Raw genomic sequence first — 18517 nt, 5'->3', positions numbered from 1 at the left:
CCTCGTGGCTTTAATCTATGAATGATGTTTGAATCATATTCGGGTAGATACCATTTTACAAATGGGTTCTTGCCCACTGGCCCACATTTAAAAAACTTCTTTTATTCCCACTTCACACTAGGAAAATAGGATTTAGAAAAATTCACATCAGCTCAAAAAGGAGGAAAAATACGATTATACCTTGACCCATTTTTAGAGGGTTTGTGGCTCAATTTCTTGAGCAGTTTACTCTTGACCTTTAACTGTTGATAAGTCAGGTTGCGGCGAAAAATGACCGGATTCTTACGACTAGCGACAGTTAATTGTCGACTTTTCAATGTTGGTCATTGACTGAGGACCAATAGCTGTTATTGGCGGAATGGAATCGCCCCTATTGTCCTCCAATAGACCCCTGCTGGCCCTAATAAACTTATACAGTCCCTCAAATATGCCTATATTACCCAAACAATAGACATCTGTCATGACCCGAAATTTTGAATGAGTAGAAGATCAAATTAGATACATGATAACCCCCAAAAAATGGAGCTTTCTGCTCTGGTCCAGTACCATCATAGTCCAACGTTTTTCGCCGTTTATCACTGTAGCAATACAGTTACACTGGTAAGAATTCTTTTCACAGTAAAAATGAGAGGTGGGGTTGCACGTGGCTCCATTCTACCTGGGCGTGGCGATGATGATCCATATTCTAGGCTTCTCCTTGTCCTCTGGAGGCTTCGCGATTTGAGACTTGCAGTTATTGGCTGCGTTTGTTTGCCCAGATTACTAGCTGGATAGGAGAAAATTATCTCCAATCTTGAAGGAAGATGAAGACTGTTACGACTTATGCAAGAGCAGCTCCGCATGGTTTGCGGCCATGTTCGTCAAGTGGTAGCCGAGTGTAGATTCCACCACCGAAATTAAAGTATATTCATCGCCGTAAAGACCATTGGAGATGGAAGGAAAGGATTGTTGTGACATAGTGCATGGTACTCGAGTCATATACAGGTCTTGCATGGATGGTGAAGTTATCCCATAATTTTTCAGAAGGTTGGTGTTTATGACTGATCCTAAAATTAGGTAGATTGATTCGAAATTCAGAGACCATGGCATTACAATTCCCTAAAGTAGGAAAATGGATCAAGTTCATCATTCACTTGTGAAGCAATATGCAGACCATTCATGACATTAAAAATTCAAATCATCAAACTGAGATACTAGATTTCCAGGTCCATTAATGGACAACCCAATTTTCAGAATGAACACATCCGCACCATAAAGAGATGAACTGCAAAACATCCAACCAGCGAAAAATCACAAAAAGCAGCTCAAGTCAAGTTTCCATTCATACCTCGAAGATCTTCGCCGGATTGTTGGGCATGAAGAATGAAACTTTTGCGGTCGACTTCAATCGAAAATTACAGATTCAAACAAACAAAAAATTAAACAGTGACTAACCATTTCATCCGTTAGTTGGATCTGCTAGACCCAATAAAATGCTGACACGTGACCCCGACATGTTTGGACCACAATGGTCTTGGACCATTCCAGAACACTTCCCAAAAAAGATCCCAAACATACTTGGAACTTTTCTCATCAACCAAGTATCAAAAGGGAAATGAGCTGAGTTCATAATGCATCTTAGTCACAATCAAATATTACGTCACCAAATTTACCTATATATTCACCATGCTGAAGGTCGGTGGGTGGTGTTGTACTGTTCCCAACAGCCTGGTGGAGAGACCCATGATTACCATATTATTTACATCAATGTCATTGAGGACTTTCACTGTTTTTAATCAACCAATGTTCCCTGTTGCTAGATATTTAGTCTCCAAAGCCAGTTTTTTTTTGGATACAACTATAATCAACAGACGCTGCTCTCCAGTTTCTCCAATTCTTTTCCAAGCCTCCTCAGACTCACCTCTTCACTCAGAAGTCAGAACCAATACCGTATTCACTCAAAACAATATTTCTGATCAGATCCACCGCCAGTATAAGCTGTTGGTAAGTTTCTCGATCAAAAAATTCTTTTTTCATTTTTGAACCATTTGTTATCATCTCCGTAGTCACAACTTTCTAATATATGGGTTTTGTCGTCTCTTATTGTTTTTTGACATTTGGGTTTAGTTGTCGATTTGGGTCTGATTTTGAAAAAGTGGGAATCATGAATCTTAAATTTGATGTTTGGCAATTTGGGTGTGGGTTTTTGTGATTGACCTATTTGTTTTTTTGGTTAAGATATATGTACATATATTCATGTGTGTGTTTAAGAACCATAACCATATGTGTATGTCATGTTGCCATCTCCTTGAAATCTCTAAAGTTGGTAACGTTACCAACCAATTTAATTATGCTTCTCATCACAAAGTCTATAAAGTTTTGATTTTCTTCAAATCGATCAGTCAGTGGCTAATTATCCCGTTAATGGTGAATGATTGCAGTCTCATCTATGATCGCAAATTAGTTTGGGAGTTGTCATTCCGTTTGTTTGCACTTTTATATTCATGACATGAATAATGAAAGAAATGATACACGGGTCAATCTAGGATCTATGATTTATATATAAAGTACAATTTTCAGGTTAGTACCCTAAATATTTGAGTTTTATATTGCTTCATCTTATGGCACTATTAGATGCTTTCAAAATTACAAATAGTGTGTTTTTTAATTTAACTGTGATGATTTGTTATTGTCATAAGTGATGTGTATCAACAGTTGAGTATGTACAATTTAGTTTGATTAGTGTAGTTTACAGCCTGTAATTAGCTCTACATTTTGGTTGGTTTGGTTTCACAGGTTTTATGCAAAAAAAAACTATATTCGTTGTTTCACTGCTGGTTGTCTCTCTCTTCCCTTGCTTCATTTAGATTTTTAATTGTAGCACAGGTGTGTCAGTTTGCAATCAATTCTTGATGAATTAATTTTCCCCGCCTCTATTATATGTTAGTATTTGTAAATAGGCACGTTGTTAGGTATTGGGTTTGTGACCTCTTCAATTCATGGAGGCATATATCATTTTTATGGATTAGAAAGCCAATTATGTTGGTTTATGTTTTCTGATATTAGTTCTGATAATGAAGATGAGTGTGTGTCAGTTTTTGTTGGGTTGTGTTGTGAAGTTTTTTGATTGTTTGATTAACATGTTTTTACAGCCACTATGGCACCTGGAAGGAGATATGTAAGAATGAAATTTTTTTATGATAATGTTCTTTAGACTAAGCTTGCTGATCAAGTAGGGATTGAAGAGACACCAGCTGAACTTGCAGAGGATATACGATGTGAAAATACATCTATGCCAGGTATTTCCATGTGTTTGTTTTGTCTTTTAGTTTTAAGTGTTTTGGTTTGTTAAATCACTATATGAGCTTTCATTAATGTGAACATAGATAGTTAACAGTGTTGCTCTTTTTTTGGAAAAATTTAGAACTTTGGGCTCTTACTGAACTTAATTGCTTAGGTTCACAAACCTTGTCTCATCTAACATATATGACTTTTCCATAGGGTGATTCTTAACTTGCATTATCCGTTTTTTCAAAAGTTATTCGCTAAACTATTTTGTGGTTGTCTACTTATGTACAATCTGTGGTGAGTCTAAAATAGCATAAATGTATTTATCTAATTTAGCCAGCTTCAATTTGGCCTAAATGATTGAGGTAATGCCTGATCCTTATTCATTTATGTCACTCAGATGTGATACCTACAAGAAGAAGTGGTAGAAAAAGGAAATTAATGTGTTCGTTAGATGATAGGGAAGGAAAAACAAGCTCCATTTATACAACAAATGCTACTGCACAAGAGGCCAATGCTGATGAGATTACGAGACTTCATGAAAATTTAATAGGTATGATGATTTTATCATTATGTTTTTTTGTTTTTTCAATTTTGCTCTGATTTTGTTATCTAATTAGAAATACATTATTTGATTTGTTTGTCAATTATATATCTTTTATATAAAATATGAAAATTTAGTGCTTGAATTTGTGTTGCATGCAACAAACTTTTAATTTTACTAAACGTATAAACATGATATAAGGAATTGGTCCTTAAACAATATCCTAATATTTAAAGTTCTCCTCTCTTTTTTTCTGTGGACCTTTGGTAACAATTTAGATTGTATTCATTATATAATGGTTGGAAAATGGAATTTTTTTACTTTTATTTATGTTGTTATATTTTGCTCCTCCACAAAAAAGTAGTAGAAAGAGACCAAGTTCTTTAGCTAAAGGTAAAAATATTGAAAGTAGCTTTGTTGGTGGCAGCAATGCTCATGATGAAGAACAAACATGTATATTAAGTGTTTTATTTTGCAAATGTGTATGTTTGTTGTTATTCTGTAGTCTCTTATTAGTTGTTAGTTATAGATAAGAGGTATGGATTTTTTGGTGGTGTTCAATATTAGATGTTAATTGTAATGTCTATAATGGTTGCTGGTTATTATTATTGTATAATTATAAATAACAGTGGCATTAGAAGTGTTAAAAAAAAGACCAGTGACATTAGAAGCTGTGAATATTATAGACTTTGGTGAATATGTGAGGTCAATTCCACAAAACCTTTATTTGCTCAAAATTATAGAAACTGATCAAACTGGAATTTGATAGCTTTATTATTTTATTTTATTTTTTTGTAAAAAAGTGTATATTTTTATTTTTTAACTTATATTTCTGAGATTTGTATTCAATAGAGTAAAAAGATTGTTTTTGCTTTCTACTGTCATTTTTGTTAACAGTGATAGTGGGATTTGGGCAGTTGTTTCTATTTGGGGCCCGAGAGGTATAGGGAAAACTACAATTGCAAAACGATTATATCATCACAATGGTGTGATACACCATCATGATTGTTTTGCAATGGTTAATGTCTCTGGCCAATTTGATGAAAGAGGAGTTTGGAAAGAAATCTTACAGAGTCTTATCAATCCTACCGGCGAGGAAAGGGAAAAATTGGCAATAATGAAGAAAGAAGGAATAGTAAAAAGGCTTGTCATCATCCAAAAAGAGAAGAGATGTTTGGTAGTGCTCGATGACCTTCGAACATGTGAAGATTGGGACTTATTGAAAGCTGGATTTCCACTCGAGAAAACAAAGAGCCAGATTTTAATAACCACGCGTGAGGAAAGAGTAGCTTCACATCCAGACAGATATGCTTTCCTCTATGAAGCTCGGCCATTGATGGACCAAGATAGTTGGGAACTGTTTGAGAAGGTAACTATCTTCGGACAAGATGACAGCATAGGTATTTTCTCATCAACTTTTTTTCTTATCTAGTTTATTGTTTCTGTTTATCAAGTGAGGATAATATCGAAAATTCTTCCCTCCACCCCGTGGAGGTTCACTTGTCCAACGTGGAGCAAGCACAACCACTTCTTTAAGTCATATACTAGATTAGTGTTAGTCAATACAACCGCTATCGTTTGGTAAAAAACACAACTTTTGTGATCTTCAAAAGTTGTAAAATTGAAGGAGATAAGCTTTTTGCTCCTTCTACCTCTAAGCAACAATGGCAAACACTGCTCGTCCATCACTTTCTTCAATTTCAGGACTATTATTTTACTTTAGATTAACACATGCTCAGAGAGTGTTCTTAAACGCCTTACCAAACCTTCTAATTAACTTCAGTGCACTAGCGCCTTTGCATTCAATTCCAACTCATCAATAATCCTATTGCACTTGCCAAAATCTCCAATCAGTCATCGACGACCTCCGGGCAAGCAAAGTATATAATGGGGTGAAGAAGATGATGGAGGAATGGAGGATGGGAAACCTTTTCTACAACGACCAATTCATTCTCAGATTTCTTCCTCTTACCTGCGTGACCCAACTCGATGTAAAATGTGCCCAGTATCCCCTTCATGTTCAATTCTGCATAAATGGGTTCGGCAATGAAGGAAAGGGATATGGCGAATATGGGTTAGTTGGGTTTAGAGGATTGATGGAAATGGACCAGTGAGATGATAGTTGATTTTGAGAAGTCACTTTCTGGATTTAGATGCGCAGTTTTGATCTGAAAGATGATAAATGGACCGGCTATGTAATTCAGTTTTATTACTGTTCATTTTTTGGAGCAGACTAACGACGCGTGCATTCTACACTCTGTTAGTAAAACTGTAGGTGAAGGTCCACGGGGTGGCTTGAAGAAGCTCCGGGATAATATTAGCTACTGCAATAATTAATTTATCTTTTTCAGTTATGTCTTCTCAATGTATTAAGGAATAATTCATTTGTTCTTCTTCAAAAAAAAAAAGGAATAATTAATTGGTGCCGAGTGTTGATAAGGGCGTACGTCATTTAAGCTGAATCTCATGGGAAAGATTAAGGGGGTGCCTTATAGCATATGTTGTGCTATAGTACATTTGATCCACAAGTGCCTGAATGACACAGTATTAGTTTTCCTAACAATTTTCTTGTAGCAATGTGGAGTATCTTATATTCTTATTACACAGACGTGTGCTATGGAGACTTTTTTTTTTCTTAATTTGATTGCAATCTACTACAGAGACGTTTTTACACTGACATATTTGCCCTTTTCAATTTGCTTTGTAGTTGACATATCTTTGGGGTTGTTACCTTTTTTAAGTTTATTTGGTAGTTGGGGAAATTAATCCTTTGCCATTCTCACCATTTTTAAGGTTTCAAGTTGCTGATTTGGCTAATTAAGTTTCTATGTCATTTCAATTTTCAGACTCTATTACTTATGCAAGGAAGAAAGAAATAGGAAAACAGATCCTTACAAGTTGTGGAGGCTTTCCGTTAGCTATCATTGTGCCTGCAGGACTTCTAACTAGAAAAAATACCAATGAGTGGGAAATTGTCAGTAAGAATGTTTGGTGCATATATAAGTGAAGACAGGCACCTTGCAAGTAAGAATGTTGATACATCATTGGCATTGTCATTCAATGACTTGCCAGAGCGCTCAAAACTTTGTTTCCTATATTTAGGCAATTTTCCTCAAAATTATAAGATACCGGTGAAAGAATTGACTCAATTATGGATGGGAAAAGGTTTGTTGCTCCAGAATCTGTAGAAAGTATGGAAGATGCATCATATAATTGCTTGAAAAACCTGGCTGAGAAAAGCATGGTTCAAGTCCAAAAACAGGGTTTGAGTGGAAAGATCAAAACATGTTGTCTCCATGATGTTGTGCGAGACTTCTGCTTGTCAAAGGCAAAACAGGAGAATTTTCTTCATGTTTGCAATGCTTCTGCAACCATAAGAATCCCATTCAATAAAGTTCGAAGGCTTGCTATCCATTTGGATGGAGTTGTTGATAATGTAACTCCCACAAGTGATAGATTACATTCGCATAATAGGTCTCTGTTATACTTTGTCCAAGGACACTTTTACTCAGAGCGAAACAGGAAGTTACTGTTGTTAGTATTGAAGGATAAGTGTCACGACCCCAAAATTTCGAGCTTGAAACTCAAATTTCGAATTCATGAAAAACACTACAACAATCTCAATGAATCGATATCATTAAAATGTCACAGCGGATCATCGCTGAGTTCAAAATACAACTCAGTCAAACCGATTATTATAAACCAAATTATAATTCGACATTATAACAAATGGAAATGTATAATCCTCACAAAACCTCACAAGAAAATCACCCAAAATCCTCACCACAAGCTGTAAATAAATAACTTCAAGTCCTCTGAGCGGTCCGTCAATTCCCGCTAATCCACACATGCAGAGTTATCCACTACACCATCGAATTGGTGCACCGGGATTGTAAACACAAACCCGGTAAGCTTTACAGCTCATATGAGTAAAATAAAAATATAACTCGCATATCAATATATACGAAAATCACAAACATAAATTATGAATGCACTCATGAGTCAATGGACGGCCCATCTGGTTGTCCAAAAATATGAAAATGAAAGTGCTCATGAGAAATTGGGTAACCCCTCTGTTTACCCAAATGCATTTATAATACGAGTATTAATGAACGCTGGTACACCTTTGTTACCCCTCACGTAGTACACCGCCGACATAGGGCAAGCTCCTGCTACCCAACATCCAAAAATATGAGTACTCATGAGCCGATAACCCATCTGTTACCTCACATGTAGTACTCCAGCAGACAGACTAGAGGTTTAACTGTATCGTAACTTTCGCCCGACCAAAGGCTAGGTTCCGACATGCCAACACGTCCGAAGACCAAACACGTCCGAAGATAAAACACGTCCGAAGACAAACACGTCCGAAGACATAAACACGTCTGAAGACCGTTCAAAGACAAAACACGTCCAAAGACCGTCCGAAGACAAAACACGTCTGAAGACATAAACACGTCCGAAGACAAAACACGTCCGAAAACAAAAACCCGTCCGAAGACATAAAACTCGTCCGAAGACATAAAACGCGTCTGAAGACATAAAACTCGTCTGAAGACATAAAACTCGTCCGAAGACATCAAACTCGTCCGAAGACAAAACATTTTAACAAATATCAATGTTAAAACCATGTACAATAATCATCTCATTATATTGTACAAATCGCATCAACATGCTCAATATATAAATCTCATTTCCAAAATGAACTCATTCGCAACAATCTTGACAGTATATAATATAGCAAACTGCATATATATACCTATTTACCATTAATACATATATAAAATTCACTATATCATATACATGTCATATTCATTCTTAAATTTCAGCAAAATCTTGAATCTCCGCAAGGGTAGATTTGTAAGTGTGAGATTTTACTCACCTTAAAATCTCGAGCGAAATTCCACGATTCCGAAAGTATTTTCTTTTCTTGATTTATCGATCACCTTGAAAAGATAAGAGAATAATTTAGAACCGTTACGTAAACCTTAAATGCCGAAACAGTAGTAATATGTTACTGTTCAGCAATTTCTGGTTTTACGAATTTATTGTTCACGGAGTACTATTCATGTATTTACTATTCACATATTTATGTATAAATACTCATCCATTACGTATTTATGTACGTGTATATACTGTTTACGTATTTATGTACGTATGCATACTATTCAAATGTAAATACTGTCTCAGTAAATAATAATTACCGATTTACCCTTTTCGAAATTACTTTTTATATTTACTGAAAGTAATTTATATTTACATTTACCGTACGTAAAATAAATTTACATTTACAGTACGTAAATTCATTTTTACATTCACCGACGTAAAAATAAATGTTACAAAATTTCTGTTTTGGAATCACTATTCACGCGCCACCCGCCGGCGACCGCGCGTGGCGCTCACGCGCCACTCACTGTGGCAGCGCATGGGGCCCACGCGCCGAACCTAGGGCCGACGCGTAGCACGCCACCACCGCCCAATTTCTCCTTCTCTCCCTCTCCTCTACCTTCCTACGGCATCACGCCGCTCCTAACCTCCTCCAAGCTACCTCACGCGCCGCCTAAGGCGGCGGTATCCCCCTTCATCCAATCCTCCTCCGATCTCCACAATTCCAACCCAAATTCAACCAAAATCATCACACAATCACACACAAACATCAATCGCATCCAATTCGTACCTAGATCTCACGGTGGAGCCCTTGAATCGTCATCGGGGGAGCTTGAGGTGATGGCGATGTCAATTGAGCAGAGGTGTGGGCGCGCGGCGACTCGAGGTTCGACCCTCATCGTGGAGGGCTCCAGAGCTGGGGAGCGGTGGAGGCGTGCTTGCCATGAGCACGGCGTCGATGGAGGAGCTCGGCGGAGGCAGTCTCCGTGCTTCAATCTGTCATGAGGAAGGTTGCGGCGGCGAGGTGAGGTGCACCGTGCTCAGGTCTAGAAGCTGGTGGTGAGAGGCATAGCGGCCTGGAGGCGAAGATCGCCGGTGTGGTTTCGAGAGTGAGGGAGAGAGGGCGATCGGGGAGTGAGAACGAGAGAGAAGAGAGAGAAAGTGGGGAAGGGAGGCGGGGTGAAGGGTTTTCGAAAATGGAAACCCTAATCCCTCTTTTTTTTTCTTTTATACCATTTTCCAAATCGGAAACTAACTTCCGTCGTTCATAACTTTCGCGTCCGATTCGAACGCGTGACGTGTCCACAAACTCGTATCGACGAGCTCTACAACTTTCGTGAAGGAAGTTTTCACAAACGAGCGACGGAGAGAAAGTCGATACTCACGTTGCGGAAACGAAATGTTTTTCTAAATAAACGTTAACTATAGAGAAGCTAACCTAGAGAACCACCAGACAGAAAGACTAGAGAAGCTGCCAATGTTAAAAAATAAAAATGCTTTACATTAATTTTTTTCGACTTGAAAGCACCCATCCTAAGTTCTCTCGAGGAGGCTTTCCTCAACTTGAATTTCTTTCCCTCCTTGGTTTATGTGAGTTAGAGGGGACTGTGGAGAGAGGAGCCATGCCAAATCTTTGCAGTTTGCACATTGGGTATCGCTGGGGACTGAAGGCAGTTCCTGATGGGCTTCAATATATTTCTACCCTCAAGGAATTAACCATCAGACGCATGTACCATGAATTCTGTGGAAGGCTCAAGAAAGGAGAGGATTATGTCAAAATCAAACATATACCTGCTAGTTCCATTACAATAACAAATATGAGATAGCTGTGTAAATTAAATTACATGATATGAGTACAAGACCAAAGATCATATGCATAACAATTAATCGTTGCTTTAGTGAATGAGATTAACTTACCATCATCATGAACAACTACACCGTGATCCATTGTGCCTTAATCCGAAGTCACAAGATGCTAGGCAATGTCTTCTGTTAGTCACTACTCTCTGCTTTCTCAATGGACAAAAACTTACGCAAATAACTCGTAGTGATAACAGGGACGTTTACCATCTATATATAGAGAATCTTTAACCCTTAAGAGTCCTTCCATTAAAGACATCTTATAAGTTAAGTCATCTTATTTAGATTCCTGATTCAATACTGATTTGTAGTCTTGCTTCTAGACTTAAATTAGGATTTCTTACCATAATGATATAATACACGAAATCATTAGGAATTGGATTTGATATTATCTTTGTTTCCATGTAGAAATAGATTATGACATTAAACATGATAATCATATAATATGTGATATGTTCAAAATTGATCTAACAATCTCCCACTTGGACAATCACTTCCGGTTTATGAAAATCAAGTTCCTATAATGTCAGAAACTATACTACATACTGTAGTGCGCGCCAGAAACAATTGAATCAAAAATCTCATCACAAAATGGTCACTTTGCAGTCAGTGGCGGATCCAGGATCAAATTGTAACCCGGGCTAATTGTAACGAAAAAAAATTTCAACGAATCTATGGTTAAAAAAAATTTTAAGCACAAAATAAATAAATTATACACTAACTATTTTGAATTACTATATACCAGTTCGTACATATTACATTATCATCGGCATTAGACCTTTAATCTTTGAGTTTCAAACAAAATCTTATTGGCACTATCAACTAATTATACTATCTTTTTTGGCTAATTGGTTCTAATACAAAAGGATTCGAATACGAAATAATTAATAATTTGTTCTAGTCAAATGCAGTAGTATTTATACTTGGTGGTAAAATTTATATAGCATTTTAGAGACAATCACAACTACTCGTACATAGTAAGAATTGAGGATACCAATTATGTTAGTGTATATATGTATACATATGATGAGTGTTTTTTTCTAACCTCTCAAAAACTCACCTAGGCTGGATCCGCCAGTGCTTGCAGTTACTTATGCAGAACAAGAAACAAGTTACACTTTAACAAAAATGCAGAGTTTCTTTGCTACAACATAAGCTCCTGCAAAATACATATGTCCAAAACCTTAGTATTGAGATATATATATATATATATATAATGTGTATTAACAAGTATAGAATATATATACATCAAGTCCTACCGTATGTTTTAAAACAAGAACTTCAAGCAATAAACTGGACACCAATGACTTTATAACTTGCTTGAACCATATCATCATGCTAGACATGATTAAAGTCATCTGATATGCAAGTATATATACAACTATAACTTATTTGTATAAGTTTTCAGAAACTAATGTAAAGCTGCAGCATGACATAATAATTCTGAAATACCTCAAGACTTTATTTAAAATAAAGAAAACTGTTATCACAAAGGTAATTAAAACAAGAACTCGAAACTTGTAAATTTTAGTTTGCTCCTAGTGGACTTAGCTCCCACTAACCTCAAGCATCTAAGTTAGGCAAAATGCCTATGCTCTCTATGTGTTTCTTGAACACTTTAACTGGTAATGCTTTTGTGAAAGGATCAGCTAGTTGTGAGTTTGTATCTATGCTTAGAACCACTAACTCACCCCTTTTAACCCTCTCCCTAACACTGTAATACTTTAAATCTATATGCTTGGAATTGCTAGATCTCTTATTGTTCTTGCAGAAGTACACAACTACCTCATTGTCACAAAACTTCCAATTTGTCTTCCACAATGTGACTGAGTACTTGAGTCTGCTGTAGAAAATTTCTTATCCATACTCCTTCACACACTGCTTCATATACTGCTATGTACTCAGCTTGCATGGTTGAGGTTGTGATCAATGCCTGCTTCATGGTTTTCCAAGCAATAGCTCCTCCTGCTAGCATGTACACGTATCCACAAGTGGACTTCTTTGAATCAGGGTAATTTCCTGCAAAATCAGAATTTGAAAATCCAATAACCTTCAAATCCTTGACTTGTCTATAAACTAGCATGTGATTCTTTGTCTTCTATAGATATCTCAACACTTTTTTCCCTGCAACCCAGTGTTCATAACCTGGATTAGATTGAAACCTTGTTAACATCCTAACTGCAAAAGCTAAGTCAAGTCTTGTGCAAACTTGAGCATACATGAGGCTTCCAACTAATCTTGCATAAGGCTTTGACTTCATGTTCTCCTTCTCAGTTTCAGTTTGTGGCTGTTGACCTTTTGTGAGCTTGTCACCTTTAGACATTGGAACTTCTCCTCTAGAGCACTGTTCCATACTAAATCTCTTCAGAACTTTAGAAATGTAATTTTCTTGGGACAATCCCAACAGTTTTTGTGCTCTATCTCTTTTAATCTCAATCCCTAGTACATATGATGCTTCACCTAGATCTTTCATGTCAAAATTCTTTGACATAAAGCTTTTGGTATCTTTTAGCAGTTTTAGATTGCTGCTAGCCAAAAGTATATCATCAACATATAGTACTAATAAAATAAATTGATCTCTAACTGTTTTTAAATAAACACACTCATCAACTAGATTTTCAGTGAAGCCAAAAGAGGAAATCACTAAGTCAAATTTCTTGTACCACTACCTGGAAGCTTACTTGAGTCCATAAATTGATTTCTTCAGCTTGCAGACCAAATTCTCATTCCCTGCTTCAATAAATCCTTCTGGTTTTTTCATGTAGATCACTTCATCAAGCTCTCCATTTAAGAAGGCTGTCTTGACATCCATCTAGTGCAGCTCTATATCATAGTGTGCAACTAATGCCATGATGATCCTAAAAGAATCTTTACAAGAAACAGGAGAAAAAGTCTTAGTGTAGTCTATGCCTTCTTTCTGCGTAAATCCTTTTGCAACTAACCTTGCCTTGTGTCTTTCAGTGTTTCATGTTGCTTATTTCTTGGTTTTGTAAACCCACTTGCAGCCAATTGCTTTTTGTCTTGGATCAGCTTCAACTAATTCCCAAACTCCATTTTTCTCCATTGACTCAATTTCAGATTTCATAGCTTCTTGCCACTTATCTGACTCAACACATTCTGTAGCTTGAACAAAATTTGTTGGATCATTGTCTTCTGCACAATCTTCTACTACGTCTGCCTCACTTAGATAACTGACAATGTAAGGACAATCCCCCCCCCCCAAATTTTGATTTTCTAGCTCTTTCGGATCTTCTAAGCATAGGATTTTGAGGAGGAGCTAGAATTTGATTATTTTAAGGTTGTGGAGGTTGTGGAATTATAGGTTCTCTACAGGTGCAACTGCAGCAATGGGAGGATTCTTAACAACTATATTGTTTTCTGGATTGCCAATTTGCATTCCTTGATCAATTTCATGATCATCTGCATCTTGATTTTCTCTAATGATGTCATCTGCTAATTCATTATCATTATCAAAAGGTAATGTATTTGCTAAATCCTCATCCATCACAAGTTCTTCAAAGTCTGAGGATAAATCCTCATAAATTGTATTGTGAATTTTCTCATTTATGAATTTTACTTGATGAGTTTCAAAAATTCTGGGTGAGTGTTTAGCAGAATATAAATTGTAACCTTTAGATTTATCTGGATAACCTATGAAATAGCAGCTAACAGACTTTTCATCAAGCTTGCTCATTTTTGGATTATAAATCCGAGGTTCTGCTTGACAACCCCATACATGACAATGAAAAAGACTTGGTTTTCTACCACACCATAATTCAAAAGAAGTTTTCTCTATGGCTTTACTTGGTGTTCTGTTGCAAATATAATTTGCAGTTTTTAAAGCCTCTCCCCATAAGAATTTTGGCAACCCAGTAGTACACATCATACACATAACCATATTTAGAAGGGTTCTGTTCTTTCTCTCTGCAACAACATTTTGTTGGAAATTATAGGGTGTTGTATATTGAGCTTTAATTCCATGCTCTTGCAGATACAAGGCAAAAAGACCCTTTTGTTGACCTTTTTTTGTATATTTTCCATGAAATTCCCCACCTCTATCTGATCTTACTGTTTTGATCTTTCTCTCTAGTTGATTCTCTACATCAGCCTTATAGATTTGAAAAGCTTTAAATGCTTGTGATTTTTCTAAGAGTAGAGAAACATAACCGTATCTAGAGAAATCATCAATGAATGTAATGAATTACACGTTTTCACAGATAGTTTGGTGTTTAAATGGACCACATATATCAGTGTGTATGAGTTCCAACAACTCTTTACTTCTTACTGCAGTCTTTTTCCGTTTGTTTGTCATCTTACCCTTAAAACATTCAATACAATCATGAAGGTCTGAAAAGTCTAACTCGTTTAAAATGTTGTTCTTTACTAATAGTTTCAGTCTCTCTTTGGATACATGGCCTAATCTTCTATGCCATAAATATGCAGATTTTTCATTGTTCCTGGTTCTCTTAACACCAGTTAAGGTGCTAGTACTTTTAGTGTTATCTGTTTCAACAAAAGAAATATCTTGTTGAGATATTGAACAATTTAACTTTATATGATCATCCAATATCACACCAGAACCAATTTGCTCTTTATTTCGAAAAATAAGAATTCCTTTATTTTCAATCAAAAAACTACATCCAGCTTTAACCAATTGAGAAACTGAAACTAAATTCCTTCTCATGGAAGGTACATAATAAACGTTATTCAAAACTAGAAATTTTCCAGATCCTAAATCAAGCCTAAGACATCCTGCAGCTTTTACTGCCACCTTCATCACATTTCCAACACGCAAGCTAACATCCTCACTTCTTGGAGTCCTGGTCTTTTTGAACCCCCTTTTTAGCTAGCCAAGCCTTATAGCCAGTACAATCCTTTTTCATGTGTCCTACTTTCTTACAAAAGTAGCACTTGAATCTAAATGGTTTGTTATCCTTTGGCCATGTGGTTGCTGATGTCTTAGAGATGATCTTGTTAGGCTTAAGCTTGTTCTGTGGATGTGACTTCATTTTCTTAGGTTTTTCAAGCAGGTAAATAGTTGGGGTTTGCGTCTTAATCCTCTCATCCTCATCAGAACAGATGGCTATTAGTTCATCTAGAGTCCAGTTTTCCTTTTGAGCATTATAGCTAGTCCTGAGATGGTCAAAACTGCTTGGGAGTGTGTCCAGTGCATGATGCACCATCAAGGTGTCTTGTACTCCCACCATCATCTCTTTAAACCTATTGTTGATATTAATCAACTTTAATAAATGCTCCCTGACTCCTCCAGTTCCTGAGTATTGCAGGCTATGATATTCCTTGTTTAGCCTGGATATCTCAACTTTCTCACTCTCTTTGAACTTAGCTGACACGGCCTCCAGAAAATCAGTAGCAAATTCCGGCTCAGCCACACATCCTCTAATGCTTTTAGACATAGACTGCCTAATAACATTCTTAGCCGTCATGTTTGAATGCATCCACTTCTTATAGTTAGTTTTGACTATGGTTTTATCATCTTCTGTTGGGGTTTCAGGTCTATCCTCTTGAAAACAATATCATATCTTGTCATTCATGGTGATATAGGTTTCTACAAAATCATTCCAAACTCTAAAGTTTGACCCAGTAAGCATTAAAACACTGTTGAAGGTGAGGTATGTGCTACCTAAAGAGCAAAATAAATTTTTATGAGTTCTTAGCTTTCAGTGTTTTCTGTTTTGTCATACAATGCCAATCAAAACAAGCATAAAACAAAAATACCATAAAACAACACAGTCATATACTTGCATGTAATTCAATCCATAACTTTAATCAATATTAAGCAATACTTTTGAGCAATTACTTAACATTATGTAATTCTTTTCAATAAGCCACACAAGATAAAAACATGTTATCCAAAGAATCAAATCAACATCTTTAGACAGAAGATCTAATTCCAAGTATCCGAATTTATTTTCATCAAATATGCTTACTGTTGTCTGTATTCTAAAATCATATTTTGACCACTTCTTTGGAAGAATAAAACATGAATTTAAAAACACAGAACACAACTTTCAGTTTGTTATCTTGAAAATTCCCTGCAGATATCAAAGAAGAATGCTTTGTGCAATATGTTCAATTATACCAACAGGAAACCACAAACCAATTTTGAGCTTACAACTTTGTTTTCTACCCAGATAATCTTTATAAGAAAACTAAGCTCTGTGCCATGTAAACCTTTTACAATGTATAAAATTGGGAGATTTTAAACTTCTACATACATTGTCCATCAATTACAGTACACACATAGAATGCAATCATTCAATTCAACCATAGAGTATATATTTTCATAGAAAATTAAATTTCACAGCCATACAGGAACCACACGTCAACCACAATCCAAGTCTCTAAGCTACTCTTATATGCACGCTGGGTGTGCTCTAGGGTTCTTATGTATATTCATACACATACATACATATATATATATATATATATATATATATATATATACTTCATATAATCTGCTTAAATTGAAATCGGAAAACCTTTAAGAAAAACCTGTTTTGCTTTTTCCCCAAATTTGCTGCAGTTTTTTAGCGGAAGCATAGAACAAAATTTTTCAATCAGCAGCAATTCCCTTTGGGTTATGAATCCAGTAAGAGACGTAAAGGTCTCAATCGTTTCTGATCCAGAAACTCAATGTTGTGAAAAACACAACGGCTAAAAATTTTTGGTTGTTGTTCTTGAGTTCGGATTTGGTTGAGACCGGATCCGCGTGTTTGCAACCGGTTCGACCCGTAAAGCAAAAATCCTCAATAGTAACGCTCGCGATCCTCAGTAATGCTCGCGATCCTCAGTGACACTCGCGATCATCAAGTACATGATTTTTTTTATTAAAATCTAAAAACGATTTTTAGCTATGCAAAACTGAAAATTTTTTGTGCTCATAATCGCTCTGATACCAAATGTAAATTAAATTACATGATATGAGTACAAAATCAAAGATCATATGCATAACAATTAATCCTTGCTTTAGTGAATGAGATTAACTTACCATCATCATGAACAACTACACCGTGATCCATTGTGCCTTAATCCAAAGTCACAAGATGCTGGGCAAGGTCTTCTGTTAGTCACTACTCTCTGCTTTCTCAATGGACAGAAACTTACGCAAATAACTCGTAGTGATAACAGAGACGTTTACCATCTATATATAAAGAATCTTTAACCCTTAAGAGTCCTTCCATTAAAGACATCTTGTAAGTTAAATCATCTTATTTAGATTCCTGATTCAATACTGATTTGTAGTCTTACTTCTAGACTTAAATTATGATTCCTTATCATAATGATATAATACACGAAATCATTAGGAACTAGATTTGATACTATCTTTGTTTCCATGTAGAAACAGATTATGACATTAAACATGATAATCATATAATATGTGATATGTCCAAAATTGATCTAACAAGCTGAAGCTGATGAAGTTGCAGCTGTGTGGGGAGTTGTGGTGATGGGGACTTTAGAAATCTACAGTTATGGAAGTGAAAGGTATGTGATACATCAATTCAGTTGGGTTATATATTCATAATTTGAAACTCTTTTTAATTTTTTGTTACTGCTGTTCACATACACCTTTGCTTGTTTTGGTCCATTGATTTTCTTTTAGGTATAATCAGCTGTAAAAATCCATCCCCAATGTTAGGGAGTTGCCATACTCATAGTCCTAGCCAGCTTAATATGATAAATTTTCAGCTCTGCGTGAGGAACTAATGGATGTTGATGATCCTACAAGCTGCTTGTTGATCCTGTTATACAGAACCATATACTATCATTACCCTTTTCGTTGTCATCTTGTATAGTTTCTATAATGTGTTCTAAAATGTTCATGTTGATTATTGTGATTTGTGAGTGTATGAAATCATTATTTTGAACACCCCATGTTTATATGTTCTTATATAATGCACATGTCAAATTGACGTTATTTTGTTAGATTAAGTTGAT

At 36.0% G+C, this 18517-nt stretch overlaps 1 pseudogene; it reads left to right on the top strand.

Moving 5' to 3' along the window:
* Nucleotides 1-519: 519 nt before the first annotated feature.
* LOC126803531 (disease resistance protein RPP8-like) lies at nucleotides 520-10524 on the top strand (annotated as a pseudogene).
* Nucleotides 10525-18517: the final 7993 nt, after the last annotated feature.

The sequence above is a fragment of the Argentina anserina genome, chromosome 7 (assembly GCF_933775445.1).
Source record: "Argentina anserina chromosome 7, drPotAnse1.1, whole genome shotgun sequence".
In the NCBI taxonomy this organism is placed as follows: domain Eukaryota; kingdom Viridiplantae; phylum Streptophyta; class Magnoliopsida; order Rosales; family Rosaceae; genus Argentina; species Argentina anserina.
This window is presented reverse-complemented; position numbering and strand designations above follow the sequence as displayed.